This window comes from Sciurus carolinensis, chromosome 12 (assembly GCF_902686445.1).
Source record: "Sciurus carolinensis chromosome 12, mSciCar1.2, whole genome shotgun sequence".
Lineage (NCBI taxonomy): Eukaryota > Metazoa > Chordata > Mammalia > Rodentia > Sciuridae > Sciurus > Sciurus carolinensis.
Window position 1 is genome coordinate 69,045,034 of NC_062224.1, and position 9,484 is coordinate 69,054,517.

The 9,484-nt window shown below is 47.1% G+C and overlaps 1 pseudogene; it reads left to right on the forward strand.

The window, feature by feature from the left end:
• The first annotated feature begins 8,052 nt into the window (after positions 1-8,052).
• On the forward strand, positions 8,053-8,602 carry LOC124961710 (40S ribosomal protein S11-like; annotated as a pseudogene).
• The last annotated feature ends 882 nt before the right edge of the window (positions 8,603-9,484 follow it).

Genomic DNA, 9,484 nt, shown 5'->3' on the forward strand with positions numbered 1-9,484 from the left:
TCCTCCTCTGGTGCAGACTTCTGGGCACTCAAGGAGCAGGTGGTAGGCTGCTCTGAGGAAGCTGAGGAAGCAAGTGGTGACTTCAGAGGTTTAGGGTGGTAGGAGGCTGACAGGGCCTTAGGTTCCCTGATGGAGCTTGTAACCTAGGGTCTCATGGAGGTCTGGAGGAAAGGATCAGTTAGGGCTGCCACAGCAAAGTATCACAAACTGAGTTGCTTAAGAACACCAATGTATTGTTTCAGAGCTCTGGAGGCCAGAAATCCAAGATTAAGGAGTCAGCAAGGTTGGTTCCTTCCCAGGGCTGGGAGGGAGAATCTGTTCATGCCCGTCTCCCCTAGCTTCTGGTGGTGATTGTTGGGATCTTTTGCATTCCTTGGCTTATAGAAGCGTTATCTTAGTCTCTGCCTTCATGTTCAGAGGGGGCTCTCCCTGTGGGCCTATCTGGGTTCCCAAGTTCCCCTCTTTCTGAGGACAGAAGACATAGTGGACAGGGCCCACCATAATGACCTCATCTCAGTTCTATTCTCTCTGAAAAGACTCTGTCTCCAAATAACTTCACTTTCTGAGGTGCTGGGGTTAGGATTAAACAAATGAACTTGAGAGGGACATAATTTACCCCATAATAGGGAGAATAATACAAATCAGGCATCTCACTCTATTCTTTAGTTTTTTTTAATCAAGTAATCTGCTTAATAACCTTGTGAGACAAGTACTCAACTTTTTCTAAATCCTTATTATAAATTTTTTGAACAGCAGAACTGAAAGAATTTTACAATGAACACCACAAATTCTCACCACTTAGATTCTACCACTGACATTTTATAACATTTATTTCATCTCCTAATCTATCCATCTAGTTATTCATCCCTCAACCCATTCATGAATTATCTTATTATCATGTATTTCATAGTATTTTATGAGTTTCAGAGTTAATTACAAAAATCAGTATGCTTCCCCCTAAATTGAACATGTAATAATTAGCTAGAGTTCAACATTTTAAAAGATCTTTCTTCAAAGGTGAAATGTACACACAGTGAAATGCCTAAGTCTTAAGTACATATTTATTGAGGTTTGAAGAATGCAAATAGCTATGTAGCCCAAACCCCTGTCTGGAAAGTTCCCTTGTGCACTTTCTCAGTCAGTTCCTGCCCCCACTTTCCAGAGGCAACCACTGTTCTTATTTTTCCACCACAGGTTAATTTTGACTGTTTAAGAAATTCATAAAAATTGAGTCATACAGAATACATGCATTTAAGACTTTTTCCACTGAACATACTGTCTACAAGATTCATCCATGTTGAAGGAATGCTACTGCCTGTATCAGGACTTCATTCCTTCTTAATTCTGCCCTTGGTGAACAGTATAGAGTCCCTCAGATTCAAGGGGACTAGTACCAGGATCCCCACAGATACCAAAGTCTGTCAGTGCTCAAGAGTCTCATATAAAATCCTGCAGCAGTTGCATGTAACCTATGTACTTTAGACCATTTCTAGATTACTAATACCTAATGCAATGTAAATGCTACATAAATAGTTATTATTGTATAGTTTCAGGAAAAATGACAAGGAAAAAAACTGTACTTGTTCAGTACAAATGCCAGTATTTTTTCCAAATATTTTGGGTCCATGATTGAATTCATGAGTGCAAAAAGTGCATATTTATGGAGGGCCAACTGTGTCTCACTGTATGGACATACCACACTTCTCTTGAAGAGCTCTTGGGTTGCTTCCAGCATTTGGCTATTAAGACTAATAATGTATTTGCCTCTGTATTTTACTGATGAGGAAAGCCATGCTCATAAGTGATTTGTTGAAGGTCACATAGCTAGTGAAGGGCAGAACCAAAATTCAAATTCAGCCATATATGCCTGAATGCTCCCTGTCCACCATGAGGCAAACAGCTTCCTCTGCCATGTGTTCTGCCAAGATACACTGTGCTGCCACAGGCCCAGAGGGACAGGGCCAATCAATCATGGACTGAAACCTCTGAAACCATGAACCAAAATAAACCTTTCTTCCTTATGGTTGTTTATCTCAAGTATTTTGTCACAGTGACAGAAAACTAACACAAGACAGAACATTTTATAGTTCACTTCTCAGCCTGTGGGTCTGGATGACCCTGCAAGGGAAATATTCATGTCTTCCCAAGACTTCCTCTCTAGTTGGTGAGAAAAGAGGTGAGAAGAGGATCTTCTTGGGAAGACATGTACATGCCCTCACCCTACACCTACCTGCCTTTGTAGGATAGTAGGGTATTCAGCCATGTTTCCATGTCCCTCTCTTACACCCTTCACTTTGTGCTCCTGGGTACCACACCTAATGCCCCATCCTTTTGTGTCTTTCAGAGGGAGTCTCAATCACGTAGGCTCTGGAGTTCTTAGATTTCTGGGTGTGGGTACCATACTCAAGGAGATGTAGAAAGATAACCCTTTAGCACAGGACCAATGATGTGAAATCTGAGCTGATCCCCAAACACTCTCTCACAAATGTCTTCCTATTTGCATTGCATTCTTACAAGCACAAAATGCAATGAATTCTTAGAAGCTCATTCACTCATAGAGCACCATGAATATAGATGTGTTGGAAGCAGACCAGGCCTTGCCATCTGGCAACTTCAAGCCCAGAGGGAGAGGACATGAGACAGGTCAAGACCTTGGACAGGGGAGTAGAGCTTCCAGGGAAGAACACAGGAAGGATGCTTACTTAGTGATGGTTACATTGAAATTTAAAGTTTAAACAGAATTAATAATCCTGCCAATGGAGAAAATGGAGCAAGAGCGTCCTAGACAAAGGGACAACATGTGTAATGCCCAGGGTCCCAAGGGTGGAGATTATTTGAAGACCCAAGAGATGCGGAATATGGGCAGATTGTGGAATATGAGGGAGGGAGATGAGGGCAGGCTCGTCTGGAAAGAGTCCTGCTGATGGAAGAAGATGGCCATGTTCCTGAGGGTGACAGAAGGTTCTGGGGCAGGAACTGAAGGACTGTTTCTGTAACTGGCTGGGAGTTTCCATTAAGTGAGGGGAAACAGCCACAGCTGGCTGGCATTCAGCTGGTCTAGCAGCTTGGACTCTCAGCAGGACTGGCAGGCACCTGTCCAGCCTGGCTGGCTCCTGGTGCTGGCTTGCTCCCCTGGCCAGCCTGTCTGAGGAGCAGAGGCTGTTTGAATTGTTTCCTCATCCAGGGACCTCTGAGCCCAGAGCCAGACCTGACCTCAGAGCCGGCAATGCAGAAACAAGTAGAACTCCGCGGGATTCTGACTTCACTGACATCTGATGGCTTTGAGGGGGTTGCAGAAGCAGTGTCCCCATGTCCCAGCATGACACAGTGTTCCCTCCCTGGAACACAATGTTCCTTTAGGCTTTTGATTATGAACGAAGGCTGATGGGGACCCTAGATCACCTTGACTGTGCTAGGGCCACTCCCTAGTCCTCCCTCTCCCCTACCCCACACCCACACTCCTGTTCGTCCCAGAAGGTGAGCTTGGCTAAAGTGCTTGGAGGGCAAGTGACTCCGCTTCCATAAGTAGCAAATGATCCTTTCATTGGATATGCAGATGGGGTCATAAAGAGTGGAGTGCTGGGGCCAGGGGATCCCAGGGTTCACCTCGCTACTCCAGTAACTCTCAAATACCACTCAGTCACCATGCTCACATGCCGAAACATGCTGTTTCTTGCTGATATTTTTCTCTACATATATTCGCTTAGAATGAAACACTCTGATTTTAAAGGAAATCATTTTATTATTCTATAATGAAAAAAATTTCACTTTCTATAATGGAAGGTAAAAATAAATGACTAATTTTTAAAATAAGGTTGTTTGAATACCACATAACATCATCCCATTTTCCACCAGAGGGTAGATGTACCCAGCTTTGGATCCAAGAGCATTTGGCTGAAGCCGCTGGCATGGCCAGAAGGAGGGACCCCAGGTTACCATCATGCAGCTGACCTAAAGATACAGGTATCCAGAGATGTGGGGCAGGGTGGAGGCCCCTAAAGAGGAAGTGGTCAGGTTGCAGATAGGACTGATCGAATACCGAGGACGTGGAGGTGATGCAGGAGCTGAGGCAGGAGCCGGTGGACCCAGTGCTAGCAAGGGGCTGGAGGACATCTGGAGAGGCCAGTAAAACAGCTTGGGATGGAGCTCTGAGTCCCGGGTCTTCCCTTTATCTCAGGGAATGAGAAGTTTCAGAAGGGTTCAGCTTTTGGAAGGATTATTTTGAGGAGAGATTGGGAATAGAGGGAGGAGGTCACCCTGGTACAGATCCAAATGAAGGGCAACAGGGGAGTGGACAGGCCCTGCACAGCCTGCTCAGTGAGTAAGTGGCTGCAGAGGGACTCAACTGAGTTTTCTGACTCATACCCTGGCTCTAGGGTTATAAGAGGCCAGTCATGGTAGCAGGATGGGGAAGGAAAGGAGGCAGGGAAGCCCTGATCCAGGCAGCGCCTGTGGAACAATTACTTTGTAGTGTCAGAAAGTTCACAAGGTTGACCTCATCCTCCCCACACAATGGCAGCCTTTGGTTCTTCCTCTGTGGCCATCGACACTATGGGCTGCTCCCATTCCTGCCAGGTGCCTGTCCCTCCCCACTTTCCCAGCCCATTGGTTTGATGCTCAGAGCTCAGCATGGGCTGTCTGCTCTTCTCCCTCTCCTCACACTCTCTGGGTCATCTTGTCTTCACTGGCTGAGCTTTGCATGCTTGGGACAAAATCTAAGGGCTAAAATGGCTCCATGTCTGTGAGCAGCAAATAAACCATGCAGATGGAGATGATGCCAATCTTCATGTCCACCCCAGTCTCGCTGCTGTGTTTCAGACCCACCGCCTCATCTGTGGGTCCACTTCCAAGTCCTACAGGTTCTTCACACTCCGTGTGCAGCACTGTCTCCTCATCTGCCACCTAAGACCTGCTTCTCCCAAGTGTGGTGACGGATGCCCATCACCCTCCTGCTGAAGCTGTGCACTAGGGAAAACTCTTGATCCCTCCCTCCTGCTCCCCAAGTGCATCAGTGGATCATCCTTCTGCTTCAGCTCCTCCCTCACCCCCCTGCTTCAGGCCACAGGCCACTGATCACACCTTTTCTCTACTTCCCCTTCTTCAGTTTTGCTTCACATCCACTGCAGCTAGACAGATTACCAAATACACATAGCTGCTTGCTAAAACCTTCTATGGCTCCCTACTGCCCTGGAGAAGCAAGGCCTTTTGCAGCCTGTGGTAGACTTGAGATTCCCCCTGAGACAAGTGGCTCCTCTATCCTGGTACTTGTCTTATGACTGCATTTGTCCAAGGCTCGTCTTTTCCTCCTAACCCTCAGTGTTCCAAGGCCTGTCTGGGTCACTCTTGTTCAACCTGAATCCCCTAGGTCTCACACAATGCCTGGTGCAAAGGGGAGCACTCTAAATATTGTCAAGTACATAGATGACCTGGGAGGGCTAGTCAGAGATAATTCAGTCCTTGACATCATTGCCCATGCTCCTGAGCCAGGCATGTCTTGTGTTTCTTTTTCCTGGAGTTCTGGGGGACCCAGCCTGAGCCACAGCCTTTTGAGGAAAGAAGTATAGCCCAAGACTTACCAATTTACAGGGGCTTTAAAAAATAACTGTTAGGCCATTTAATGCTGACAAACAAGGGTCTGAAGTCAGACAAATGTGAATTCAAGAGCAACAGCACAGCCCTGATCTAGTCTCTGGACCTCCAGTGACATCAGTGGATCCTTGCACTTGGGACTGTTGAAGAGGCTGCAGTGCATGGAGAGTCAGCCTGGGGTAACTTCTTCCTCTCACTTTCTCTCCCTTGGCCCTCTGCAGATGTGGTACTCTGTTCAGACCTTTAAAACCCTGCAAATGTCTGCTTTAAAAAGAAGAAGCTGGTTGAGACCACCTCCAGCCCTTCTTGCTGACTGACATCCATGTGGGATGCAGCCCCTCCCTCTGCCCACCCCTGGGCTCTACCTTAGACCACAGAAGGACACAGTGTGCGTGCGAGCATTGCGCCTGGCCTCCCAGGTTCAACCAGGATGGGTGGAGGTGTTGATCAGCTGATATGTGACACTTCAAACAGGATCATTTCTCCCATTTCTTCATCATCATCCTCATCTCCCAGACCTGACAGCCTACTCCCAGGTACAGAGTGTTCCAGAGGCTCAGAAATCATGCTCTGCCTCCCTTGTGCTGTGTTATGCTCCTTGTTACCCTGGGGCAGGACAGGACCTCTGTAGATACTGAATGAACAAGAAACAGAATGTCAGAGTCAGAGGGGGCGCTATGAGCCATCAGCTCACCCTTGGCCTGCAGATGGGGAAACTGAAGCCCAGAGAACTGAGCCAGAGTGGCAGTCATCTGCCTGATTTCCACACCTTATATTTTTCTTGCTGCCCCCCAGCTCCTTCCAGAAGCCCTGAACTGCCCTGGTCTGTAGGCTCAGTGAGAGGGAAATCAGTAGACAGACAGGCTGGACTCTGATCTCTGAGAAGCATGGCAGGAGGGGGCTTTGCCTCTCCCTCCGGCATCCCATCAGCATTCAGAAGCAGCCCTGACTTGTGGATGAGGCAAGGAGAGAGCCAGGGACTTGGCAGAGACCCAACCTGCCTGCCCAGCTGGCGCAGGAATCATGCTGAATGAGCTGCCTCAGGGATCAGATGGGAATGGGGACTGACTGGAATGCAGAGCAGGTGTGCCAGCGAAGAGGCAGAGGCAGGAGCCCAGGTGCTTCTGTCCATTGGACTAGGTCAGCCTGAGGGGTGAGGGCACTCATCTCCTGCCAGGTCCTCCCTCTTCCCCACATACCCAACTCCCTCCCTTTCTCCTTCTTCAGGCACCCCCTCCAGCTCTCCTTCCTTCTCCCATCCCCATTCTCCCTCCATTCCCCAAACTGGACCATTCAGGTAACATTGGACCATTTCGGAGTCACTGTTTTTTGTGGATTTTTCTGATGCTACACTTCAGAACAGGTTTCCTCCTTTTTCTTGGGTGTACATGGCCTCTGCTTCTTCCTTTGCCTATATGAGAAGCTTCAGGTGCTGCAGACTGAACCCCTCTTTCCTAAGGGAGATAGGGGTTTCTCTGCATCCATGTGCTGAGGCAGTAATAGGGAGGACAGTGCAGTAGGGAACCTTCAGGAGTTGAAGCTAATGGAATGAGAGGAGCAGAGCAATGCAGGGGATCTGGGAGGGAAGGGATCAGGATGGGACTGGGTCAGACCCTGGCCAGCAGGTGTGTGTACAGAGAACGGAGTCACTTGGTGGTACAGCTCCCAGTATTGTGTGGGTACTCTGTACATTTTGAGTGACAGCTTGGCAGAAGTCAGAATCCACTATCAGTAGAAGTCAGAAGGCAGAATCCACTAGTAGTCAGAAGTCCAAGCTTCTGGCTCAGGGGCTCAAACCAGTCCAGCGGCTCTGGGTTCCCCAGGACTGATTCTGTGACTGCAGATCACCCTGCCTCTCTGCCTTTGAAACCATTCCATGGCTCTTTCCCCCCCAGGAGAGAGAGAACATGGTAAGTCTGTTTTTGCTGCCCATGGGAACTCTCTTACCTGGAGTCAGTTTGGGGCTCCTGCCTTCTCTGGTGAGCGGCAGCAGGGAGCCTCCCTCTCCACACTCCATGCTAGCTGTGCCCCAGTTTCTGCCCCTTTAGGAGCCACAAACAGCAACATTCAGCCTGGCTTTGATGCCAGTTGTCTGGGTGTGTGTTAATACTCTGTGCACACAGCAGGCCTAGCAGGAGAAAGGGATGCTGTACCTGGTGAGCAGATACTCAGAGCCTTCTGAGGACAGAGGAGTGAGCTCAGTTCTGAAATACTGTTCAAAGTTAGAAGTTAGGAATCCTGAATCCAGGGGTGGTTTCAGCTAAAGGTATCCAGCCTCATCTAACATGGGCAGGGGAAGGGGAGGCGACTGCAACCCAGTGAGAGAGAGACCTGCTCAGGTCTGTTACACATTTTGTGAGAAACTCTAGCCTAGAAACCAGGTCTCCTGGCCTCCCTGAGTGACACCCTTTGTCTGGTAAATAAAAAACTTGGAGAAGTTCTTTTTTTCAGGTAACCAGGAAGATGGTGGACATTCAGACGTGGCATGCCCACTAAAAGCAGCCAACCATCTTTCAAAACAAGAGGGTCCTGCTAGGAGAAACTGGGAAGGAGAAACTCCCTCAACACTACAAAAATATTGACCTGGGCTTCAAGACACCAAAACAGGCCACTGAGGGCACCTACATTGACAAGAAATGCCCTTCACTGTCACTGTTTCCATCCGAGGGTGGATCCTGTCTCATGTGGTGATGAAGGTGAAGGTGCAGAGGACCATTATGATCTGTCAGGACAATCTCCACTACATCCGCAAGACAATCACTTTGAGAAGTGTCACAAGAACTGTCTGTGCACCTGTCCCCCTGCTTCAGGAATGTCCAGGTCAGAAACATCATCACAGTGGGTGAATGCAGGCCCTTGAGCAAGAGAGTGAGCTTCAATGCACTCAAGGTCACCAAGGCTGCTGGCAGCAAGAAGCAGTTCCAGAAGTTCTGAGACTGGATACCTGCCCACCCCTCAAAGCAAAATAAACTTATTTTCTAATTCACAAAAAAAAAAAAAAAAAAAAAAAAAACTTGGAGAAATGGCAGTGACAGCGGTGACTTGGGGGCCATTAGAGAGGTACAGAAGGGCTCCAGGCTGAAGGTGGAAGGTGGAGACTGCAGTGGCAATGGTCAAGGGACAGTTCAGGCCACAGAGCAGATGCTGTAGTCTAAAGGAACTTTGATTTATTATTTTTCTTATTGTTATTTTAGTATTTATTATTTAGGCCCATGGAATATTAACCTTATGTACACTTGGGTGGATGAGAGAGTTGAAAGGGATAATGGACATGGAGATGCTGTATCAACTTGCTAGGCTCTGCAAATGTTAGTCCTTATTATCAGAAGACTGCATTTCTCACACCTTGACTTTATGGAAACTGATAAATGACAGAACTGGAAGGGATCCAAGGAGATCCCCCACTGCCCCTAAGTGAGGCTCATAAAGGGTGAATTCAGAGTCTTGGTGTGTTCTTTTTAAGAAAAAGTATGCAAAACTAAAAATACAAATATTTATATAGAAGAAATCACAACAAATAACACAGTTTTAAAGAATCTCACAACTTAGATTCACACACACACACACACACACACACACACACCAGAAAAACTAACAAAATTTTTCATAAATGAATATGGATCATCTTCTGCTGCTCATCTGTAGTACTTTTATCCTACATGTTTGGGTTGCATATTCATTGATCTCTTCATAGCATGATAATTTTGTATGATTATTTACTACAGAGAGAATAAAAAGATAAGTCTGTCTTTCCTGTAAGCTTGGTGACCTCAATCTTTTTATTCTTTTATTATTTATTTATTTATTTTTTATAATTGGTAGTTTGAAAACATTTCTTTCAGCTTCTTTGGTGTTGGTGATGTCTGAGCTGTCCTCTGTTTGGGTGGTCAAGCTC